The sequence below is a fragment of the Macaca nemestrina genome, chromosome 13 (assembly GCF_043159975.1).
Source record: "Macaca nemestrina isolate mMacNem1 chromosome 13, mMacNem.hap1, whole genome shotgun sequence".
In the NCBI taxonomy this organism is placed as follows: Eukaryota; Metazoa; Chordata; class Mammalia; order Primates; family Cercopithecidae; genus Macaca; species Macaca nemestrina.
The window spans coordinates 20,837,900-20,864,286 of NC_092137.1; the positions used below are offsets into that span (position 1 = coordinate 20,837,900).

The following is a 26,387-nucleotide window of genomic DNA, read 5'->3' on the forward strand; positions in this document are numbered from 1 at the left end:
GTCCAGGATTCCTAGTACTGTGTTGAATAGGAGTGGTGAAAGACGGCATCCTTGTCTTGTTCCAGTTTTCAAGAGGAAGGCTTCCAGCTTTTGTCCATTCAGTATGATGTTGGCTGCTCCATTCCTATTCTTATTAACTTATTTTTATTCTTATATTTGAAGAATGATGACATGCTTTCAAAAGTCAAAGAAGTTTCATTCCCTTTCTTCCCATTTACACTCCATTTTTCATACCTCTGACTGGTTACTATTTTCTGGTTAATCCATCTTGTATTTCTTTTTTGTAATGATAAGTAGTTATATGTACCTTTTCTTATTTTCCTTTCATCCTTTCACAAAACTATATAGCATACTATATATAGTCTTATATATATCTACTCCAGATATAAGTATATGCTGGTATAATCTAGGCATACTATATGTACTCCTTAGCACTTTGCTTTTTTAAGTTATTATTTCCTAAAAGTCACTCTATAACATTTCATAGATATCATCCTTATTCCTTTTTCATAGCTGCACAGTACTGTGTTGTGTGTATGCAACTAATCTCCTATGCTTTGACATGTAGGTAGTTTCCAACAGTTTTCAATTATAAATGATGTTACCAAGGGTAGCATTGTGCATATAAATTTCTGTATCATTGGAGATATATCCCCTAGGTAAATTTCTAGCAAAGGTATTTCTGAGTTGAAGAATAAGTACATATGCAGTTTTGTTAGAACTTGCCAAATTCCCCTCCATATGGGATCTATCCCATTTTGCAGATCCACCAGCAAAGTACAAAACGTCCTGTTTCCCACAGTCTTACCAACAGAGTGTATGTCACACTTTTGAATGTTTGCCAACCTATTGAGTAAGAAATGGTATCTCGGTATAGTTTTAATTTGCATTTCTCTTACTATGAGTGAGGGTAAACATCCTTTCTTATGGTTTAAGGTCATTTTCACAGCTCTGTGAATTGTCTGTGTTTTGCTCATTTTTCTAAGACTTTTTGGTCTTTTTTTTTCTCTCAACGTTTGAATATTTTTTTAAAGCTAGAGATATTACTCCTTTATCTGTGATACTTTTTACAAATATTTTCTCCTACTTTTGTTGCCTTTGAATTTCAGGTCATAGTTAGAAAAACTTTCCCTACACTGAAGTTAAAGTGAAAGTCACCCATGTTTTCTTCTTGTACTTATGTGATTTTCTTTAGCCAACTTTGGTATTCACTTAATTCCCAAGGTGTTTTTGTTTTTGTTTTCCTCCGAAGATCTCTGGCTTTTTTGTTAGTTCAGCTATTCATTTTGAAAAAGTCATGGGTGTTGATAAATGTGTTAATTAATTTGATTGTGGTAATTATTCCACAATGTATACATATATCAAATCATTATGTTGTACACCTTGGAAAGATTCAATCTTTGTCAATTAAATATTTTTAAATAAAAATTATGCGAAATAAAATAAAATGAGCTTGGAAATAAATAAAGTATTTTGTCTAGCTGTTTCAGTGGTATTTATAGGGAGAATCACTCAGGGTGTTGAGTCTGTCTTGCTGCTGGAAATATAAATAAGCTAATCTTTTCTCTGTAGCCCTACAAGAAGATCATATAGTTTAACCATCCAATTCTTAAACCCATATTCTTACAACAACATGCTAATCCTTTTAGAAATATGCTTTTGGATCATCATACTATTTTATTTTAAAGCTATTGAAAATAAAAATGACTATTACACTGTAATAGGTAAACTACACTTAACTCACTAGCATTGCTAAAACCAGGTCCGTAAAGTGGTAAGGATTATTCTTGAAGAGGTATGGATTAGCTGCCTTACAAATTTACTTATAACATCAGCAGGTTGCTTTTCTCTCCCATCTTTTATTTTTCTTGTTGATTTTTTGAGTGAACCATTATATGTAAAATCGGATTTTTCAAAGAAAAAAATTAATTTTATGTTGTGGAATGGTGTATGATAACTTTTCTAAAAGATGCTTTCTGTATTTGCTTGAAATAAAATATAGATTTAGATTAAATACCTAAATATAGATTACTTAGCTGAATGTGTATGTTTTAGAGGAAAGACTTTAAGCAAAAGCAAGTTTAATTTGAAAATATGGTGCTTGAATTCTTTATGTGACTAGCAAAATATTAAGACAATTCAAACTTTTCTCAAGATAAGAACCCAAACACAAGCATGCTATTCAGGAACAGTGATATTAGTTTAACAGAGAAATGAAATTCAAATAATCTTAATAATTAATTAGAAATTATAAATAGTCCTTATCAATGCACAAATGTACTTTATTAGGAGGGTATTAACCATTATAAGGTACCCACATGGCTTTCTCTGTTCTTTAGACTTGATAAAGCATGATAGCTCATACTGTATACATGGCTTTTTATAGCCAAAAAAGTGCCAGAGTTTCACATAGTAGCATTTCCATTTGTCAACAATATTATAGATAAAAATGAAACTCAGATCTTTAGAAAATCCCTCTTTCTAGTCCCAATATCTGTTCCTGGACTTGATCTAGGGCAGTTGTTATTTCTGGCACTTGGAGCTTTTGAAGTCAGTTCCACAGATATTGCTCTGAGCAGGTCTATACATAAGTGCAGAGATTTTATGCAGGCTCTATCCAAGGAAACTTTAGTTTTCTATCAGTTGATTTTGGGTTCCCTACCCTCCAAACTTCACTGTAAATTCTCGTATCTTCTGGATTTGGCAAAATGTTTCAGATGAACTGTTGGTTAAAGGAAAAAGCTGATGGTTTACCAGACAAAACATAATGCCAAAGATACATTTTGAAAATCATTGTAATTTTTAATAATTAAGTGTGAAACTCTGAAAACATATTTTGCTTAAAATTTTTTTCCCACAAAATCCTCCTAGAATTCACATTGTATAAGACGTACTCCTTCTTGATTTCCTAGTTTCTAGCTACTTTCAAGTGTCTCTGTAGCTGGAACCTTTGCTTAATAAATATTTGTGGACTGAAAGAATAATCAGATTATAATAGACAGTGTATGAGGACATGGCAAATATCTTAGATCTAAAATGGTTCAGATGATGGTCTGATACTATATAATTTATAATTTAAGTAGATTATAATATGGAGCTATAGCCATGTAAGTCTTTAGTTCTCAGGTGAGAAAGTTATTGTCTTCATAGTTGGCTGTGGATATGGTAGGGCACATAGGCAGCAGCGCCAGGTTATTATTAAATTAAGAATGTGAAATATTTGAGGGCCAAGGCTATGGATAATATCAAAGAAAACTAAGTATGCTGAAACTACATGATGTCTGATATGAAATATCTATAGAAAATTGGAAACTTCCTTCCTTTGCTCTGGCTCATGGTGGCTTTTAGGCTGCACTCACCGACCTGATTCCTGTCTGAAACTCACAACAATCTTATGGGGCAGGAGGATCAGAATGTCCCTGTCTTTTTGAGGGGTGAATAATTTTAACTTCAGGAGGGTTTGTTGACCTTCTAAGGTTTTCCAGCATTATTGGCAGGTTTTGGACTGAAACTCAGACTTCTAGACTCTTCATCAAGTGTTCATTCTCATTCTAACATCAAGAGAAAAGAAAACAAAGCATAAGAAGAAAGAAAAAGAAAAAAGTTTAATTTCACAGGTTGTTACAAATGACAGGCTTATATTAAAAAGTATTTTAAAATGTAATAAACATGGTGAACTTTGTAATAGATTTCCTGGGAAAAGTTTCTAATGGTTCAATGCATTTACACATGTCAGTCTTCAAGATCCAGCCCTTCTCAGGTCTTTGGAGGCAGAAGAGGATAAAGAGAAGGCACCTGGGCCTAAAGCTCCCTGTTCAGGCGTATTTCCATGTTTGATTCCAATGTCTGCACTAGCAGCCAGAACAGTCTTCCCAAAACACAAATCCAATCATGCCACAATCATTTAAAACCCTTCTGGTGTTCTGCCCCAGCTTCATTTCCCACCTTTCAAACAGTCCGCACTGAGGCTCTTTTATGTTTCTTCATCTTTGCTTATGTGGCCCCTTCTACCTGGAAAAACAAAGAAGCAAAGAAACAAACCTATTTAGCCTTCAAGGCTCTGTTTTCATATCTTTTCTTCTACGAAGACTTCCATGATCTTCCACTCTTACCTGTGCTTCTAAGACAGAATTAGGCCCACTCTTCTGAGTGTATCCACAGAACACAGTGTTTACTTGCAGATTACATCGCAATTGTGATGCAGGTCTATACATAAGTGCAGAAATTTTATGCAGGCTCTATCCAAGGAAACCTTAGTTTTCTATCAGTTGATCTTGAGTTCCCAAAATGTGGGCACACACACATTCGAACTATATTTTGAGCTTCTCACTGGCTGAATCTTGTCTTCTTTCCACATGTTGCACAGTGCCAGCTGTTAGAAAATGATGAATTAATAAACTAAAGAAACAATTGCAACTGTTCCAGACAAACCACAAGGTTTCTGGTTATATGGGAGTTCTCTTTATGGAAGAGAATGGGAAGAGTGTCCCAAGTTCAGAGGAGTTTCATTTTGCTCTGACTTCTTATGTGGTGATTAAACACAAAAACGTTGAGGGCAGGGAAAAGTCCAAAGGAAGGCATGAGAGTTGCGGACATTGCAAAAGCTGAGGTCACTATAAACCTGGACTTTAAAGTTTTGTAAAGCTTTGGGTGGCATTATTTTATTCTCTTAAAGGAGAAACCACAAGTAAAGTGAGTACCTGGCAGATAATTGATGCTTAACATAAGTAAGGTCCCATCTCTGCGTACTTGTCTGATGAAATGCAAACTACATTCTCCTTAAACTTATTAATTCCACTACTCAGCACATGTTTATTGAATATATGCTCTCTGCCAGGCCTGTGCTAGGCTCTTTTGCAAGAAGAATGTATGGAAGAGAACAAAGACAAGAGCAAATCCTTGGGAGATGTTCGCTGTCTAGTTCTGTTGTCTTCTATACATTATTCTTGGAAGATCTCATTTATTTTGGGGGTTTCATCTATATCTTAAACACTGACCATTTTATCTCTCTCCCAGATCTCTCACTTGATTTGTATATCCAATGCCAATTAGCCATCTCTACCCACAAATCCAACATGCCGATGGCTGACCCTGTTGTCTTCCTCACAATGCCTGATATTTTCCTCTTATCCCAGGAAATAACATCACCAGTCACTTATGCTCCAAACCCTGGAATCACAAACTTCAAGGAATATTTGTTAAGTGTCTCCCTTGGACCTTGCACTAGGAGAATATTTTCATAAACATTGCCTGATCTTTGTTTTTTTTTCTTCTTTATACCAGTCCTTCACTCCCACTTTCCCATATCCAACCTACTTGAATTTGATCTGTTTGATTCCTACAAAGTTTCTTTTCCCTCCTCTTCTTCTCCATAGCCAGTGTCCTGATTAAAGTTTACAAACCTCTCACTTTTACCATTGGAATATCTTCCTCTCCTCAATGCTTCTAGAGTATTTTCTGAAGTCTCTGATGGCTCCTCTTTCTTACAGAATGAAGTCTACCCTCAGTTTGCCATCCAGAATCCTAAATGATCTGCTGATGACCCACCTACCTAGCCTTATCCTTCTGTGCCTTTCTCCACCCCAGAACCTTGATCTCCAGCAACATGATTAACTTATTTTTTTTAAAAAATAGGCCCCAATACTTTCGACTATAGCATCTTGCTTGAGATGTTGATCTCCTTGGAGGGCCTTTTCTCCCTCTGAAATCTTACCTAGCTTTAAAGGTTCAGCTTCATCTCCTGTCTTTCCTGTTTTTCAATATCTCCTTAGACTATAGTAATGTTTCCTTCCCTTCTACTTCCAGAGGACTTCCTTTGTATCTTGGTAGTCAGTCACCCAGGAGAGCTCAGTGTGAGTGCTAGAGAAGACAGGCTCTATCTACAGTTCATCCATCTGGTTCCACTTCTAATTTCAAATGGGACATTATATAACTGATCATAATCCTTATGATCTTAGGTTATTATGTTCTGAATTTGTGAAGAGAGAACATCCCAAACCAATGACTCTCCAGGTGCTTTGCTGCTTGATTTAGTTAAAAAGGAAAAAGTTATTTGGAACACATAAATGTCCAGTGAAAAAAAAACAAAGCCAAACCTTGTATGAAGTATGGTAGAATCATCGTGGGAGTTTAAAGGAAAAGGGCAGGGAGTGGCTAACTAGGTTAGGGAGGTTTAGCTGGAGAGAATAATAAAATGAAATGACTAGAGCAGTGATAACATCAAGGCAGGTTCTTAAGCAATTTTCATGCCGTTTGTTGGGGTACATTAGGTAACTGTCCTACTTTGTCCCAGCTGGTGTGAAGCGAAATAACTTGGCAATGATTATTGCACAAAAACATAATGACATAAAGGCAATAGAGGCTGTAGGTAGTGTTAGAACTTCATCTGGAGTTACAGGAGGTTTGATCCAGGATAAAAATCAACAGACTGAAAAAATATAGGACATAGAGGATAATTTGATTCTCTCTATAGAATCTATTATTTTCCATATATAGAAAATAGGGCAAAACAATAATAAAAACTTTGTTTTCTCATTTATAGTTTACCTCTTGGGATACATAGAAAATCACTTCAAAACTTTGGTTTTCTAGTAAAGCAGCGCACACTAAAGTAACTGACACTTGAAGTCATTCAGACAGTGGAAAATTAAACCATCCACTGAAAACTTGTGGTGCCATTGAAACAAGCAAATACGTTTACCTGAAGATGATATTGAGTTATGAAGCTAGGTAATATCTGCTCTGTATAGCTGCTTCTGTCCTGTGTCCCCTGCCACCCTACCCAGGTAGTCTCTTTCTTCTCTGGCCTCTCACAGTCTCATGGGCATATATCAATTACAACATTTTCCAGACTGCCTTTAATTGTGTTGTTTCTTCTCTAGACTGAGTATTCCTCAGGGATCTTAGGGCCATTTCTCAAATGTTTTCGCATTTCCTCCAACAATGAAATTCCAAGTTTTGTTTTGCCTTTTTATAATTACCTTTACTTAATGAGGAAAGAGGGCAGAACAAGAACTTGGAGGAAAAATGTGAGCTGTTTCAACTGGAGTCCTCCCATGCCAGAAAGGAATGAGATGAAATATAAACATCAAACAAATACAGCTTGATGGTCCATTATAAAGGGATGAGCATCTGTTGAGGATCTTTCTTAGGAAGGAAGAAGCTGACTGTATCATTATAAGTCAGGGTTTAATGAGGAGGAGCTGTTCAGGACTCAGAACTGCAGCAAATAATACAGCTCCAAAGGCCATGAGACCGGAGGGGAAATAGAACAATGCCTTCCCCCAAATGGGGTACAGGGTTTCTCTTCTGGGTCACTGACTGCCTTTTTGTGAAAACAGAAGAGGGCTGTACATGTGAGGAGGAGACGGAGGTGCACTGCAAGAGTCTGCATTCCCCCAGCAGACAGGACCTCTTTATTGAGGAGACGGGGCTTGGCATCTGAAGCCCAGTTTTACATGCAGGTACCACCAGCAACCAACCGGGTAACCTGGAGCTCTGAGCCTGTTTCACCATCATTCTAAGGTGGCATGGAAATCTCCTGTGCCTCAGTCTTAGAGGGAAGCTCTGAAAGCTAATGAAGTAAAGGATGGAAAAGTGCTTTGTATTATCATGTCTTGTGCTCCACAGGAGCTTGTTATGGGCAGCTTTGCCTGAAAGGGGTCTAAACTTATTATCAGTCATTAACTTTTTGAGTTGTTCCTGAGTGACTCTCTCTGGCAATGGGGTTTAAAGGGAAGATGAAAAGAAGTGAGTCTTGAGGTCCAGTGGTCTGAAGGAGGAGTGAGGGAAGAGAGAAGAGGGAGACACTGAGAAGCACGGTGTGAGAAAGACCGATGGAAAGGGATGGAACATCCTCCCTCAGTTGGCTCCTAAGCTAGCCTTGGCCTGGAGAACCAGGAGATTGAGCCAGAGACACAGCCTACTCAGCCTGACATGGGGGTCTCGCCCAGGCACTGGGTCTGGGAGCAAGGACACAACCTGAGGCAATCATGGCCTTTCTCTTCACTGAGGGCTGGAGTCAAGTTCATAAAGAGAGTTGGTGGATGAGGGACTGTGCCAGAGAAAACAGGTGAACGAAACAGAGCCTCACCAAAGGCTTCAGGCAGAGAAAAGGAACATAGGAGCATAGATTTCTTTCTGAAACAGGTGTGTGTGTATACATGGCAAGATATGCAGATGCCCTATTTGGGAAAGACAGTGTACGAAGAAGACCAGTCCTTTCAAGGTCAGTGTTCGTCTTGGAAGCATACTCTATTTTTACCTCTTCAAACAAGCAGCCCTGCCAGGTGTGGTGGCAAGCACTTGCAATCCCACAGCTACTTGGGAGGTTGAGGTGGGAGGATCTCTTGAACTCAGGAGAGTTTGAGACCAGCCCAGGCAACATAGAAAGACTCCATCTCAAAACAAAAAAAGAAAAACAAGCTGCCCTTAAAACAGGATTTCTCAATCTCAGCATTATCAACATTTTTGGGCCAGAAAGTTCTTTCTTGTGGGGTTGTCCTATGCATCGTACAATGTTTAGCAGGACCCCTGGCCTCTACCTATGAGCACCCTCTCGCCACTTGTGACACCCAAAAATGTGTCCTTGTTCAGTGAGAGTGTAAAATTGTCCCCAGCTGAGACCTACTGGCTTAAATGTTCTAAAGGAGGAGGTTCCTTTGTTGGTTTGTTCAACTATTTTCTTATCTCAGGTTTTCCTTTTTTCCTCACTGGAATAAGTTGTTAAATCCTGCTTTACATAATTAATTAATTTGCTCATTCATTTAACCAAGTTTCCTCCTCATTAAGGTGATAATGGTAATGAGAAATGATATTTTGGAGGCTAAAATGAGACAGTGTTTGAGCAAATGGTAGATAAACCATGTCTTATTTAACTAATTAGAAAGTATAATTAGCACATTTGCAAAATTATTGAGGGAAGCAGTGTAGAGCTCTTAATTGGAACACCGAATTTGGAGTCAGAAACCCTGTTGTCAAGTCTCTGCCCACATGTGTAGGCTATGGCAACTCAAGCCTAGAGCCTTAAGATCCCAATGATTTTAATGTGGTCACGTGGTACATTACTATGGTAATACCATTTCATTTTTCTACTTTCATGAACCTAAGAGCAAAAAGCTGTCAGTAGGAAGTTTTCTGTAGTTGTTTGCCTTTGCCAAAATAGTCATCTTATGAATTGCATCAAACACGAGTGGGACTAATTTGTATTGATGAACCCATAGAGATATGTAGGTATGGAAAAAACAAAGAAAATAGTAAAAGAGAGGTAAGAAATCTCCAAAGGAACCAACTTGATGAATTAAATTGATCAGTGAATCTGTAACCATTGAATCAATATATGAATAACTGCATAAATTCTTAATAAAAATAGGAAAATAAAACAGAAATACTTTTAACAAGGGACTGAATCAGAAAACCCCACGAGAGGCTGAAACTGATCTGCTTCATAGGAGATGTTTTGAAGGTGAAACTTTAAGAGAAAGGTAAGTGAAAGCAGCTTATGGCAAATAGACCATGAGCAAGTTGGCTATATGCAAATTGATGTTAAAGGCATTAATTTTAGGCCCATTGGCTTTAGTTAAGCTGCTTTCTTAGAAAACTGCACTGCTCTGTTGATTCTGAGGTTAGAAGGTCAGTTTTTGGAGTATAAAGAAAAAAAAAGTATAGGCAGATACAGGAAAAGTGAAATAAAGCAGACTGAAAGCACAGATTTCTGTCAAGAGACTACATCCTGTAGTTCTGGCACCAGATGAAATGGAGACATAGTTGAGGCTTACCCCCAGCTAAGGTCCCCTTAGCTGAGATACCTTCCCACCTTCCCAACCAATCTCTCCACCTGTCTCTCACCAGCTCCTCATCCCGCCTTATTTGTTTCTCACAGTATTTGTCATGTTCTGAGTTACAGATTTATTTGTCTATTTGCTTATTATCAATCTCCTGTACCACCTCAACCACGTGCAGACACACACACACGCACACTTGTGCACACATACATGCACACACATGTGCAGGAATGTAAAGTCTTTAGTTACTACTGTCTTCTGCAGGGCTTTTCCTTATTTGTCAGGATACTTAGGCATTAAAATTATTATTAATTAATATGAATTATAAGTATTTCTTAATGTAAAAACTATTAAATTATAATAAATATTTGTTTATTTAGCCACTGGCTGCTGGGCCTCTTATGCCCTGATCCCCGATCCTCACAATAGCTTTGCGAAGAATGGATCGTGTCACATCTTCAAGAAACTCAAAGGTCTAGCCGGGCAGGTTAAATGTATTCACAGTAAATATTTGTTTGTTTGTTCAGAAAGGTTTAGAAACAAACCTAAGATCACACAGGTAGTAATTAACTTAGCTAGTATTTAGAGTTGGGTTAACTAAAGTCTTTCCAAAATGCCATAGTGCCCCAAAAGAGCAATGAGCATCAGACAAAGAAAGGCCTTTCTTTCTGTTCTAAAGTATCCTTAAAATTCCACCAGTTTATCTTGTGATCTTTTGGTCTGTTCCATGCTCAGGTGCAGATCAGAGTGCTGGAAGATGCTTGGAAGGTCACTTGGTTCAAGTGACTGACCTGGCCCAGGTAGGAGACACCTATGCAAGGCCACCAGCTTGAAATTCCAGAACGTTTTAGAGATGATACTAAAGTAGCACTTTCCAGTAGAAATACAATGTGAGTCACAAATCATTAAAAGTATTCTGACAGTCACATTAAAAAAGGCCAAATTAATTTTAATAATGTATTTTGTCTAACACAATATATCTAAAATATTATCATGTCACTATCCACTCCATATAAAAATGAGTGACGATGTATTTTACAGTAATTCTAACATTAGATTAATTAAAATAAGCCAAAATGTAAAATTCTCTTTCTCCGTTGCTCCAGCCACATTTCCAGTGCTTGACAGCCCTGTGTGGCTGGTGATGGGTTTCATGACAAGCGAGATGTCAGAGAAACACTTGATGCTGGCCAATCGGATGGACGAGCTTCCTCACGGGTCCTTTGTGTAATATCTTCCTGAGGATTTTGGAGTCTCTCCAGCACGGCCGCTCTGGGTGAACAGCCTGCTTACCCAATGGCTCTGTGTTCCAACAAACAAGGCAGAAGCTTCATACCTTTCACAATCCTCAAAAATCACGTTGTGCCACTTCTTCTGTACCCTGGTGTTTAAAGCAGATGCAAAGTCACCCAGATTCATAGGGAGAGGCCATAGATCCCCTCCCACTCTGATGGAAAGAACTATCAAATAATTTGGGGCCATGTTTTAAAACTACCACTTCTCTTTAGTGGGTTGATTTGTGTCCTGTGAAATATGTCCAAGTCTTAAATTCTAGTACTATCAATGTGACCTTATTTGGAAATAGGATCTTTGCAGATCTAATTAAGTTAAAGATCTCAATATGAGATCATCCTGGATTTAGGGTAGGTACTGAATCTGATAACTGGTGGGTTTTTGGAGGGGACGGAGTCTCTATTGCCCAGGCTGGAGTGCAGTGGTGCTATCTTGGCTCATTGCCAACTTCCTGGGTTCAAGAGATTCTTATGCCTCAGCTCCTGAGTAGCTGGAACTACAGGCATTACAGGCATGCACCATCACAAGTAGTGTTTTTTTTTTTTTTTTTTTTTTTTTTTTTTTTTTTTTTTAGTAGAGGTAGGGTTTGGTCATGTTGCCCAGGCTGGTCTCAAACTCCTGACTTCAGGTGATCTACCATGTTGCCCTCCTAAAATACTGGGATTACAGTATTTCTTGATGAGATATATATCTCATCAAGAAATACACTTTGGAAACATTATTTGTTTAATCAGAGTTCCAGATAATCTCAGTTTATCTAGGTGGCTGACGAAATTATAAGAGAAAATTATATTCGGCCTGTTTTAAATCTCTTTGGATATTCCCTCTTACTCTCTGCTTTTTACCTTCTCAGAGATACATGTGCCCAAAGAGAATGAAAAATGGCTGGTTTCTCTTTTACTTTTCATGAATTAAATTTAATCTTCCAACCACCTTAACTTCAACTAAAACTACTGCTTTCTGTATCATCAAGAGGGCATCATGTGGATTGTATAACCAGCGATGTCTTGTCAGCTGAATTGTCCTTACTATTCTAATGCCTATGAAATGCATAGCATCACCAGTTATACATACCATTATGGTTAGTTTTTCTTCCCAGATATAAACTTTGTGTTTCTGTTATTTTTCATCTTTTGCTCTTCGGGGATTATAAGTGTGGACCATAAAGCACAGAAATTGTGTGCCTGTATGTAGGGGTGTGTGTGTGTGTGTGTGTGTGTGTGTGTGTGTGTATGCATGCATTCAGGAGAAAGCATTTTAACTTTGTAGATGCAGGTGGATTCTCCAAGTAACCCAGATACCAAAAGACGTCTTTCTCCTTTCTGGACTTAAAATACAATTTCTTGCCATGACTAGGAAGCAAAAGCATATACCTAGAGTGCATCCAAACACCTATGAAAGGATCTGCGGGCCAATTCCAAGTACTCTTCCTTTCAGAGTAGATTTAAAGCTGGTGGAAACTGCCAGTCTAGTTACTTAATCAATATAAAAGTTAAAAGGCAAACTTGATAATGATCCTCATGATTTCACTACATTCATATTCCTACACAAGTGACATCAACGTGGAAGAAATGGTCTGAAAGAGCAGAGTTGGGAAAATATTTAAATAAGTCATCAGTCCTGCCACCTCAACACTGTGGCATCTTGACTGAATATTTGGAAGGACAAGAAACAAGTCATAAACCTCTGTACCCTGGGCATGAATGACAGCTGACACAAGAAGATACAGGGCAGCCTCACCAAGCCACTGCAGCTGCTTCTAAGGGTGTGTTTCCAGCCTCTGTGGGAGGGGGATATATGGAGCCTGAGGAGCCTGTGCAGACATTTATCAACAGGAAGGAACAGCAAATGGGAAAAGATGGGTACAGGAGTAAAATGCTGCCAACCACAGCTTTGTTCAAGGTGGAGTCTGATGAAGAAAGAGAAAGAAGGAAGAATAGTGCTTTTCTTTCTAGAGTCACCAAGCTAAAAATGAATGTGGATGTAAGCCATTGGAGTGGGAGAACTCACAAATTATGCTCTATACATCTTCAGTTTTACATGTGTTTAGGAATATCCTGGGGGTTTTGTTAATATGCGGATTCTGACAAAGTTAATCTGGGATGGGATGGAGATGCTGCATTACTAACAAGTTCCCAGGTGATACAATGCTGTCGAACCCCACTTTAGGTATTAAGGCTATAAATGGAAGATCAGGTAGTAAAAGAATGAAGGAGGAAATGAGGGTGCGTGGAGGGTTGTAAACCCCAGTACTCTCCGTGCCGTTCATTCCCTGGGACCACTTCCATGGAGGGATACTTTGGATTCTTCCACAACTAAATCTCTTTAAGTGGGATCCATGACAGAATTCCCTCTTATAAGAATGTTAGTGGGGAGGTTCCAAGATGGCTGAATAGGAACAGCTCTAGTCTACAGCTCCCAGTGTGAGCAATGCAGAAGATGGGTGATTTCTGCATTTCCAACTGAACTTTGAAGAGAGTTGTGGTTCTCCCAGCATGGAGTTTGAGATTTGAGAACAGACAGACTGCCTCCTCAAGTGGGTCCCTGACCCCCGAGTAGCCTTAATGGGAGGGACCTCCCAGTAGGGGCTGACTGACACCTCATATGGCCGGGTGCCCTTCTGAGATGAAGCTTCCAGAGGAAGGATCAGGTAGCAACATTTGCCATTCTGCAATATTGGCTGTTCTGCAGCCTCTGCTGGTGATACCCAGGCAAGCAGAGTTGGGAGTGGACCTCCAGCAAACTCCAACAGACCTGCAGCTGAGGGTCCTGATAGTTAGAAGGAAAACTAACAAATAGAAAGGACATCCACACCAAAACCCCATCTGTATGTTACCATCATCAAAGACCAAAGGTAGATAAAATCACAAAGATGGGGAGAAACCAGAGCAGAAAAGCTGAAAATTCTAAAACTCAGAGCGCCTTTTCTCCTCCAAAGGAATGCAACTCCTCACCAGTAATGGAACAAAGCTGAACGGAGAATGACTTTGATGAGTTGAGAGAGTAAGGCTTCAGATGAACTGTAATAACAAACTTCTCTGAGCTAAAGGAGGATGTTCGAACCCATTGCAAAGAAGCTAAAAACCTTGAAAAAAGATTAGATGAATGGCTAACTAGAATAAACAGCATAGAGGAGACCTTAAATGACCTGATGGAGCTGAAAACCATGGCATGAAAACTATGGGACACATGCACAAGCTTCAGTAGTTGATTCAATCAAGTGGAAGAAAGGGTATTAGTGATTGAAGATGAAATGAATAAAATGAAGTGAGAAGAGAAGTTTAGAGAAAAAAGAGTAAAAAGAAATGAACAAAGCCTCCAAGAAATATGGGACTATCTGAAAAGACCAAATCTATGTCTGATTGGTGTGCCTGAAACTGACGGGGAGAACGGAACCAAGCTGGAAAACACTCTTCAGGATATTATCCAGGAGAACTTCTCCAACCTAGCAAGGCAGGCCAACCTTCAAATTCAGGAAATACAGAGAATGCCACAAAGATACTCCTCGAGAAGAGCAACTCTAAGACACATAATTGTCAGATTCACCAAGTTGAAATGAGGGAAAAAATGTTAAGGGTAGCCAGAGAAAATGTCGGGTTACCCACAAAGGGAAGCCCATCAGACTAACAGCGGATCTCTCAGCAGATACTCTACAAGCCAGAAGAGGGTGGAGGCCAATATTCAACATTCTTAAAGAAAAGAATTTTCAACCCAGAATTTCATATCCTGCCAAACTAAGCTTCATAAGAGAAGGAGAAATAAAATCCTTTACAGACAAACAAATGCTGAGAGATTTTGTCACCATCAGGCCTGCCTTACAAGAGCTCCTGAAGGAAGCACTAAACATGGAAAGGAACAACTAGTACCAGCCACTGAAAAAACATGCCAAATCTTAAAGAACATCGATGCTAGGAAGAAACTGCATCAACTAATGAGCAAAATAACCAGCTAACATCATAATGACAGGATCAAATTAACACATAATAATATTAACCTTAAAAGTAAATGGGCTAAATGCTCCAATTAAAAGACACAAACTGGCAAATTGGACAAAGAGTCAAGACCCATCAGTGTGCTGTATTCAGGACAGTAGACCCATCTCACGTGCAGAGATGCACATAGGCTCAAAATAAAAGGATGGATGAAGATCTACCAAGCAAAAGGAAAACAAAAAAAAAGGAGGGGTTGCAATCTTAGTCTCTGATAAAACAGACTTTAAACCAACAAAGATCAAAAGAGACAAAAAAGGCCATTACATAATGGTAAAGGGATCAATTCAACAAGAAGATCTGACTATCCTAAATATATATGCACCCAATACAGGAGCACCCAGATTCATAAAGCAAGTCCTTAGAGACCAACAAAGACTTAGATTCCCACACAACAATAATGGGAGACTTTAACATCCTACTGTCAACATTAGACAGATCAATAAGATAGAAAGTCAACAAAGATATCTAGGAATTGAACTCAGCTCTGCATCAAGCAGACCTAATAGACATCTACAGAACTCTCCACCCCAAATCAACAGAATATACATTCTCAGCACCACATCACACTTATTCCAAAATTGACCACATAGTTGGAAGTAAAGCACTCCTCAGCAAATGTAAAAGAACAGAAATTATAACAAACTGTCTCTCAGACCACAGTGCAATCAAACTACAACTCAGGGTTAAGAAACTCACTCAAAACTGCTCAACTACATGGAAATGGAACAACCTGCTCCTGAATGACTACTGGGTGCATAATGAAATGAAGGCAGCAATAAAAATGTTCTTTGAAACCAATGAGAACAAAGAAACAACATACCAGAATCTCTGGGACACATTTAAAGCAGTGTATAGAGGGAAATTTACAGCACTAAATGCCCACAAGAGAAAGCAGGAAAGATCTAAAATTGACACTTTAACATCACAATTAAAAGAACCAGAGAAGCAAGAGCAAACACATTCAAAAGCTAGCAGAAGGCAAAAAATAACTAAGATCAGAGCAGAACTGAAGGCGATAGAGACATAAAAAAACCCTTCAAAAAATCAATGAATCCAGGAGCTGATTTTTCGAAAGGAAAAACAAAATTGTTAGATGGCTAGCAAGACTAATAAAGAAGAAAAGAGACAAAAATCAAAGAGACACAATAAAAAATGATAAAGGGGATCTCACCACCAATCCCACAGAAATACAAACTACCCTCAGGGAATACTGTAAACACCTCTACACAAATAAACCAGAAAATCTAGAAAAAATGGGTAAATCCCTGGACACATACACCTTCCGAAGACTGAACCAGGAAGAAGCTGAATCCCTGAATAGACCAATAACAGGCTCTGAAATTGAGGCAATAATTAATGGCCTACCAAGCAAAAAAAGTCCAGGACCAGATGATTCACAGCCGAATTCTACCAGAGGTACAAAGAGGAGTTGGAAGCATTCCTTCTGAAACTATTCCAATCAATAGAAAAGGAGGGAATCCTCCCTAACTCATTTTATGAGGCCAGCATCATCCTAATACCAAAGCCTGGCAGAGACACAACATAAAAAGAGAATTTTAGACCAATATCCCTGATTAACATCAATGCAAAAATCCTCAATAAAATACTGACAAACCGAATCCAGCAGCACATTGAAAAGTTTATCCACCACGATCAAGTTGGCTTCATCCCTGGGATGCAAGGCTGGTTCAACATATGCAAATCAATAAATGTAATCCATCATATAAACAGAACCAAAAACAAAAACCACATGATTATCTCAATAGATGCAGAAAAGGCCTTAGACAAAATTCATCAGTCCTTCATGCTAAAAACTCTCAATAAACTAGGTATTGATGAGATGTATCGCAAAATAATAAGAGCTATTTATTACAAATCCACAGCCAATATCATCCTGAATGCACGAAAACTGGAAGCATTTCCTTTGAAAACCGGCACAAGACAGGGATGCCCTCTCTCACCACTCCTATTCAACATAGTGTTGGAAGTTCTGGCCAGAGCAATCAGTTAGGAGAAAGAAATAAACGGTATTCAATTAGGAAAAGAGGAAGTCAAATTGTCCCTGTTTGCAGATGACATGATTGTATATTTAGAAAACCCCATCATCTCAGCCCAAAATCTCCTTAAGCTGATTAACAACTTCAGCAAAGTCTCAGGATACAAAATCAATGTGCAAAAATCACAAACATTCCTCTACACCAATAACAGACACACAGAGAGCCAAATCATGAGTGAACTCCCATTCACAATTGCTTCAAAGAGAATAAAATACCTAGGAATCCAACTTACAAGGGATGTGAAGGACCTCTTCAAGGAGAACTACAAACCACTTCTCAATGAAATAAAAGAGGACACAAACAAATGGAAGAAAAATCTATGCTCGTGGATAGGAAGAATGAATATCATGAAAATGGCCATACTGGCCAAGGTAATTTATAGATTCAATGCCATTCCCACCAAGCTACCAATGACTTTCTTCACAGAATTGGAAAAAAACTGCTTTAAAGTTCATGTGGAACCAAAAAAGACCCCACATTGTCAAGACAATCCTAAGCCAAAGGAACAAAGCTGGAGGCATCACACTACCTGATTTCAAACTATACTATAAGGCTACAGTAACCAAAACAGCATGGTACTGGTACCAAAACAGAGATGTAGACCAATGGGACAGAACAGAGCCCCCAGAAATAATACCACACATCTACAATCATCTGATCTTTGACAAACCTGACAAAAACAAGAAATAGAGAAAAGATTCCCTGTTTAATAAATGGTGCTGGGAAAACTGGCTAGCCATATGTAGAAAGCTGAAACTGGATCCTTTCCTTACACCTTATACAAACATTAATTCAAGATGGATTAAAGACCAATGTTAGACCTAAAACCACAAAAACCCTAGAAGAAAACCTAGGCAGTGCCATTCAGGACATAGGAATGGTCAAGGACTTCATGACTAAAACACCAAAATCTATGGCAACAAAAGCCAAAACTGACAAATGGGATCTAATTAAACTAAAGAGCTTCTGCACAGCAAAAGAAACTACCATCAGAGTGAACAGGCAACCTACAGAATGGGAGAAAATTTTTACAATCTACCCATCTGACAAAGGGCTAATATCCAGAATCTACAAAGAACTTAAACAAATTTACAAGAAAAAAATCAAACAACCCCATCAAAAAGTGGGCAAAGGATATGAACAGACACTTCTTAAAAGAAGACATTTATGCAGCCCACAGACACATGAAAAAATGCTCCTTATCACTGGCCATCAGAGAAATGCAAATCAAAACCACAGTGAGATACCATCTCACACCAGTTAGAATGGCGATCATTAAAAAGTCAGGAAAAAACAGGTTCTGGAGAGGATGTGGAGAAATAGGAACACTTTTACACTGTTGATGGGACTGTAAACTAGTTCAACCATTGTGGAAGACAGTGCGGCAATTCCTCAAGGATCTAGAACTAGAAATACCATTTGACCCAGCCATCTCATTACTGGGTATATATCCAAATGATTATAAATCATGGTGCTATAAAGGCACATGCACATGTATTTTTATTGTGGCACTATTCGCAATAGCAAAGACTTGGAACCAACCCAAATGTCCATCAGTGATAGGCTGGATTAATAAAATGTGGCACATATACACCATGGAATACTATGCAGCCATAAAAAAGGATGAGTTCATCTCCTCTGTAGGAACATGGATGAAACCGGAAACCATCATTCTCAGGGAACTATCGCAAGGACCAAAATCCAAACACCGCATATTCTCACTTAGGTGGGAATTGAACAATGAGAACCCTTGGACACAGGGTGGGGAACATCATACACTGGGGCCTGTATGGGGTGCAGTGAGGGGGAAGGGATAGCATTAGAAGATACACCTAATGTAAATGACAAGTTAATGGGTGCAGCACACCAACATGGCACATGTATAAATATGTAACAAACCTGCACGTTGTGCACATGTACCCTAGAACTTAAAGTATAATATACAAAAAGAAAAAAAAAGAATGTTAGAGATTTACTTTTCTCAAATCTGTGTGACAAACAGTGACACAGAGTGTTGGAGTCATTCATTCTCCCCATTTTGTGGAGGGAAACACCACTGCTTCATGGTTGTAAAACCCTCGCATCAGAGATAAGCATTTCTGTTCCAAAGGCCGGAAACAGGAGAGGCTGCATGAAATCTAAGTGGATAACAGCATAGATGAGATATCCCTGGGAATGCCTAGAAATGTCTATATTTTTGGTGAAACTGACAGGAGTTAGAGAAATACGTGGCCCTTCCAGGAACCACATGTATACTGCTTAGGAGAGCCAGCATTGTGTCTCTTGCCTGCTCCAACAACCCGCAGTGGGAGGTGCCACATGACTCCTCCTTTTCCTCCCTCTCCAGCCACCCCGCTGCTGGAGAAGCCAAAAGAGGGCAGCTGTGTGAAAACCAGACTATCCCCTTGCTCTCTTTCTCTTCCTTTACTCTTACACACTCACTGCTTTTAAAACATGTTTTAATGCATATTTTTCTTTTACTGTGAGCTTGTATGTTCACAACTTTTGCCAAGTTTTTCTACTGTTTTGTGTTTTATTATTGATTTATAAGAGCTCTTTATATATGTACATTAATAGAATTATGATATATGCTATATACTATAATATATAAACTAGAGACACATGGCCTTCAAAGATGCAGATACTACTTCTTCTCTTTGGGCAGTGGTTCTGCAGAGTGTGAGTGTCCTGTGGGTCACAGTGACCCCCCAATACTATTGCTGCAAAACAAAGCACTCCAAATTAAGTGGCGGGTTGAGAGAAAGTGGAGGTTAAATGGGTACCATCACCAGGTGGATATTCAAATATCTCATCAATGTTTAGAGCCTCATGAAAATTCGATGCATCACATGCCCCATGAATAGTGAGTTCCTCCTTGGTTCTTCTGTCTATTCCAGTCCATGTTTTGCACACGTATGCTCTACTTCTTTCTTGTCTAATATATCCCCCATGATACCTACCTCTATGCTTAGTTTCATCTGTCCTTATTTATTTGTTTCTCTAATATTTTATTGTAGAATTGAATAATCTTAAAACAAAATCTCGAACATTCATTACTTTTTCCAAGGCAGTTTGCAAAACTTTTGAGATGCAACCTAGGAGGCACACTAGGTGCAACCAAAAGGCTCTTTTCTTACTGAGGTTTCTTTCCCAATCTTGACTGCATCATGGTTTTGAACTTCAGAGAGCATGGCAGGAAAAACCAGCAGCATTCTTTCCTGTCAAGGCTGGGTAAAGTCCACATGTTGGACTGTCAGGAGAGTTTGCACGCTCTGGCAGCAAGATGGGGGTCATTCTGGTGCAATCCTCACTGGAAAGCATAATTGCTCAGATATTGGAGCATGGCTGTGAAGGACACCAGATTCTTACTGAACACACCTGTACTCTGGAGGATGACGGAGGGGTGGATGGTGCACCCCTTAGTTATGTGCTAATTCTGTACAAAGCTGTAACTGCAATTGAGATCAAAATTGGAAATAAATCCCATCTTCTAACATTTGCAACATTCCCATATAATTAATGGACAAAAGTGAAAACTTTAAATTGACCTCATAAAATGAAAGTAGTTGCTGGAGTAAACTTTATTCCCTCCATTTAATGAGAATCATTAGGCTTTTATTTTACATGGAAAATGGGATCAAAGGCATTAAAGAGCAATTATTTAAAATCAAAACAATGTTTTATTGGGTTTTCATGAATTAAAATAGGTCAAGAACTTTTCAAAGTTCAGAAACAAAGTGAATAAATTTAAGAAGAGAATGTAGCATGGAAGGGAAGAAAGTTAAAATACCAGAAGTTCTATACCTAAATAATAATCTTTATCCTCTTCCAACTCTTATGTTTGAGAGAAAAATAGAGATGAATCATTTTCATTAGCTTAGCATATTCTAACGTTCTATTAGCTAAATGAAAATCTTACTATAGTCCCTGGTGGAATAATTTAAGCTAGTATTCTTTATGTGGCTCTACATATAATTATCTAACTTCAGAGATTTAACCAAGGTCCAAATCAAACAAAATTTGTTAATTTCATCTTTCAGTAAGACATTGTTCAACTAACATGCAGGTGTACTCTTTGGAAAGAAGCCAACCAGAAAATACTTGAAACTGAGTACAGATAAATTGTCAGAATTTACTAAAGACCATAGGTTATAGTTTTAATTACTTAAAGAGCAATGTATTCGAATATCCAGGAGGGGTTTTAATCTTAGGCAAAATGTTTGAGTAGGTTCCAGTTTACTTTCTCCTTATTCTAGAATTTAAATCATTTTGGGTTTTATTTCCTCCCCAAAGTACCATACTGCTTTTTGAGCCATGCCAATAAATACAAAGTTCTTATTAGTTGAAATATGGGCAAACAAGAAATATTCACTCAATGTCTCGGTATCCTTGATTCATGTCTAAAGTACTGAGGATAAATTATACCCATGCCTCTTTGTTCTGCAAATAGAGTCAAAAATCTCCAAAGATTAGATTTTCTTGCAGAGTTTCCAATAATAATACTTGATTACACAAGGAATTGATGTAGTAATAGTTTCAGATACTAATAATGCTTAGTACTTAAGCATTTGTTGTCTTCAAAGTGCTTAACTGTTTAATCTTCATAAAACCTCTGTGGAGTTGAGAAAGTCAGCAAGCAGTACATTATTCTCACTGCATAATCTTGAACTCTAACCACAGACATGTGTTTGTCTCCTCCTTGGAACCAGCTGGGTTGGACGAATTGTGAAACATTCTTCCTTCACCATGTTGTCTCACATAAATCATGAAGCTGGCAGAGAGATGCTCTGTTTTTTAAATTGTTATCGGTATTTTATATTATAAACATTAGCTCAATTACCTTAACTTTACAAAATTACCTTAACTTTACAAAAATATCTGGTGAATTCCTTCTGTAACACAAATGAAACACAACTCCAAATCTTCTGCCTTCTAATTCTGGAACACTATATTTGGGATGTCCTTATTAGTTATTACAGAAAGTCCCATTGCTTGAAGGATAGTCTAAAAATAAGTGGAACTTTGAAGACTTAAACGCATTTCAAGAGAGTAGAAGGATGGTTACGACAGGCTGGGAAGGGTAATGGCAGGGTGAGGAGGAGGTGGGGATGGTTAATGGGTACAAAAAAAATAGTTGAAATGAGTGAATAAGGCATGGTATTTGATAGCACAACAGGATGGCATTGGTTGATGATAATTTTATTGTACATTTTTAAATAACTGGGGGAGTATAACGGGATTGTTTGTGGCCCAGAGGATAAATGCTTGAGGGGTTGGTACCCCATCTTCCATGATGTGATTATTATACATTGCATGACTTTATCAAAACATCTCATGTATCCCCATAAATATATATATATATGTGCTATATACCCACAAAAATTAAAAATTAAAAAAATTCCAGAAGGAAATGAAAACTAAACAAGAAATGGTAAAAAAAAAAAAAAAAAAAAAAAAAAAAAGGAAAGAAAAGCATATCACCCTCATACAGATTCAAGAGTTTGGAATTATATGAAAAGTACTTTTTTTTTTTTTTTTAGATTTAAGAGAGTAATTGAAAGTTATTAGCTGATTTTAAAAAATCCATTTGAGAAAATAATAATAGAATATGAAATTACTGCTCCTAAAACCTGCTACTCTTGACTCTGATCTTAAAGCTCTAGTCAAGGTTTGGTTTAGATAGTTTCAAGGAATAGTTACTACATCAGTCAGGATTAGATAAGTTTTGCTGTGACAACAAATTAATTATGATATCCAGTGGCTTAGCACAGCAAAGGTGTAGCCCTTATGCTACTGTCACATGATCCTTAGGCTGTCACTTTTCCAGCCAAAAATCTCTGTAACTGGTGCAGCCTTTGCCTGAGTTTTGCTCAGGCCCACTGGGCTCATTCTGCCCACTTGGCCTGGCAGGCTGAGCTCGGCTAGCACTACCAGACTGGATCCCATGCCTGCCATGGGCAAGCCAGGCACAGAGTGGCAAGAGGTGTGTGAGCAAGCGAGCATGGGGTCTGGCCACTGTGCACAGCCAAGCATGCCAGTTGTGTCAGGCTGGGCAGCTCCAGACACTGGTACAAGCGCCAGCTGCATGCAAGACTGTGGCTGAACCAGGCGTACCACAAGCAGCTTCCATTGTGGGCACTGGGGAACATGGTGGCCCCCAGAAGATTGGAGACACCAGGAATCACAGCACCCCAAAGAGGGTGTCACAGCCCTGGCTTTGGGAGCCCCTAAGTCTGGGGTTCCCAAAGGGCCACGTCTGTTCTCTCCTTGTCAAAACACCCACAATGTGGTGAGCAGGGGGTGTGTTTCAGCTCTGTTTGTGCTACAGCTCTTTCAGTCCCACCATTCGGCAGGTCCCAAGTTCTTGTCCCACATCTAGGAAGAATAAAGTAGGCAGACAACTGGAAGGTGAGCAAGGTGGAGAGCTTCACTGAGCGACAGACCAGCTCTCAGGAGACCCAAAGACGATTGCTCCTTTCAGCAGCTGGTAGTTGTGACCTCTGTGAGTTTGGCTGAGTTCTGGATTTTAATAGGCTCGGAAGGGAGGAAATATGTGCTGATTGGTCCATGGGTGGCCATGGGTGGGCCTGGAAAAAGGACCATCTTATTGGCTGAACCGTCAGTAATGTAGTCCTTTCTTCACACCCGGACTTCACCTGGAACTGGCAGCCCAACCCCCAGGCTTCAGGCAGTTCCTGGCTTGAAGGTGGGGTTTCAGTGGGGACCCACCCCTTTCCATCCAGGAACCTGTCTGCCTCCTGTCATCAATATGCCCTCCACGGTGCCCAGGCTGTTCCTGCCGAGGGGCACCTGCAGGCCCATGCGGAGCTGCCCTCGGCTCCCCCAACTCCCACCTTTCTCCTGTGCTTGTCAGCGTCCAAAGTCTGGAGGGGGCTGAGGTGACAGGGGTCTGGCATGTCAGTGCAGCCGGGAGCATGTGCACACCTGGCCAGGTCAGGACAGCATCTGGGCTTGGCCACAACTGTCCTCCACAGTGGAGCGGGCACTGGGAGCAGGGAGAAGTTTGGAGTGGGAGCAGGCACTTCTGAGTGTGCAGGGCCAGAGGGCGCTTCCTGGGCCCCCACAGCTCAGGGATTCCCAGAGCCCTGGCTGGGCGGCTGCAGCTGTGCCCAGGAGCACAGGGCTCCTGCCCTGCCAACTTGGTAGGGGGCAGGGCTCCCGCCAGTTCCCGCCCCACCGGTTTGCAAAGCATGCAGCCCCAGCTCCACCTCCCTGGCTGCAGCTAGCATCTTGGCAGTGGCTGCTCCAGACGGGCCACCACTGCCATCACTACCTGTCCCTTGTGGGTCAGCAAAGGGATGGGGTGGGAGAAGGGCTTTTGCTCCAGAGATCCAGTTGATGGATGTTCCACTATAGTGTGTAGCTACATCCACTTAGAACACTCCACATTCATTGAGGCAGAAGAAAGGGGCATAGAGAAATTAGAGCTGCCCTTCTATGGTTGGGTCTGAAAGCAACAATATCATTTTTGACTAGAGTCCACTGGGCAGAAGTTAGCAAGAATAAGAGCAAATGGATCCTATGGTGAGCACTGCTACCACAATTACTATGTGATCTTTGTAATATTTTATACACACATAATATTTTATGTATAATATATAACATTTTTATATAAATTACATTATGTAACATGTGGTATTTTATATACACATAGTACACATTACATGTATATTGACCTTATTCTACATATATTTCTTTTAAAAAATTGAATGCAGGCCCCCCCAGGTTCCCTCAGCCCAGCCCGGTCCAGCCCGGTTCCCGGGAGGATGAAGTTCGTGTACAAAGAAGAGCATCCGTTCGAGAAGCGCCGCTCTGAGGGCGAGAAAATCTGAAAGAAATACCCGGACTGGGTGCCGGTGATAGTAGAAAAGGCTTCCAAAGCTCGGATAGGACACCTGGACAAAAAGAAATACCTGGTGCCTTCTGATCTCACAGTTGGTCAGTTCTACTTCTTGATCCGGAAGCGAATTCATCTCCGAGCTGAGGATGCCTTGTTTTTCATTGTCAACAATGTCATTCCACCCACCAGTGCCACAGTGGGTCAGCTCTACCAGGAACACCATGAAGAAGACTTCTTTCTCTACATTGCCTACAGTGACGAAAGTGTCTACGGTCTGTGAAGCTGCTGTCCCTGAGCTGGAGGGGGGTCTCATTCTACAAAGAGAGAGGTGGCCCCCTTTTCTTGACCTCCTCCTCCTTCAAGCTCAAACACCACCTCCCTTATTCAGGACGGGCACCTCTTAATGTTTGAAGTTTTCTCTCCAGCCTCTCTTCGGAGGGGTAATGGTGGAGTTGGCATCTTGTACCTCTCCTTTCTCCTTTCTTCCCCTTTCTCTGCCCGCCTTTCCCATCCTGCTTTAGACTTCTTGATTGTCAGTCTCTGTCACATCCAGTGATTGTTTTGGTTTCTGTTCCCTTTCTGACTGCCCAAGGGGCTCAGAACCCCAGCAGTCCCTTCCTTTCACTACCTTCTTTTTTGGGGGTAGTTGGAAGGGACTGAAATTGTGGGGGGAAAGGTAGGAGGCACATCGATAAAGAGGAAACCACCAAGCTGAACTGAAAAAAAAAATTGAATGCAGCACAAAAATGTGCATTTCCCATTTAATTTCCATGTTCATCACAATGGAAAAATCCCACTGGGAAGTGATTTGCTCTACAAAAAATACGAAGAACAGTAAAGAACTGAGTTTAATGTTTGCTCTGTAGAACCCTTTGTCCTCGTCACTGTAGGCCTATTGAATGAAGAACTTATCACATATTATTTTCATGCTCAACCAAAACCCATACTGCGCACTACACCACTGAGGTAATTCTAACTATGGAGCTTAAGTGATAGTGATGCTGGAGCACAGAGGGGAATGGCCATGTTCCAGCTGTTCGCTGTGTTCAATGGAGAGACAAACCCAGATTCACTCACACTCTGGCTTCAGCATGCCATTTCACAGGCTCAGAGTCCCACCTCAAGGGGGCTGAACACTAAAGCAATAAACTAAATGTTATGTAATGGTGATGGGGGCTGGGGGAATTGGGATCTATTTTCAGGCCATTTTAGGGTTTGTCAAACCACTGTATGGAAGCTAAGCTGGACCTCTATAAATGTTAACTGGCCTTTGCCTAGTTTTCAAGTTCACTCTAACTTTTGAGTGTCTTTGACATTTTGCTTCAGGAAACATAATTAAATGCAAAACATCAAAATGAGTAAGTAGGATGATCACATTTTTGAGGATCTATGATATGTTAGG

The 26,387-nt window shown here is 39.8% G+C and overlaps 1 pseudogene; it reads left to right on the forward strand.

Moving 5' to 3' along the window:
* The first annotated feature begins 24,863 nt into the window (after nt 1-24,863).
* On the forward strand, nt 24,864-25,694 carry LOC105479860 (gamma-aminobutyric acid receptor-associated protein pseudogene; annotated as a pseudogene).
* Nucleotides 25,695-26,387: the final 693 nt, after the last annotated feature.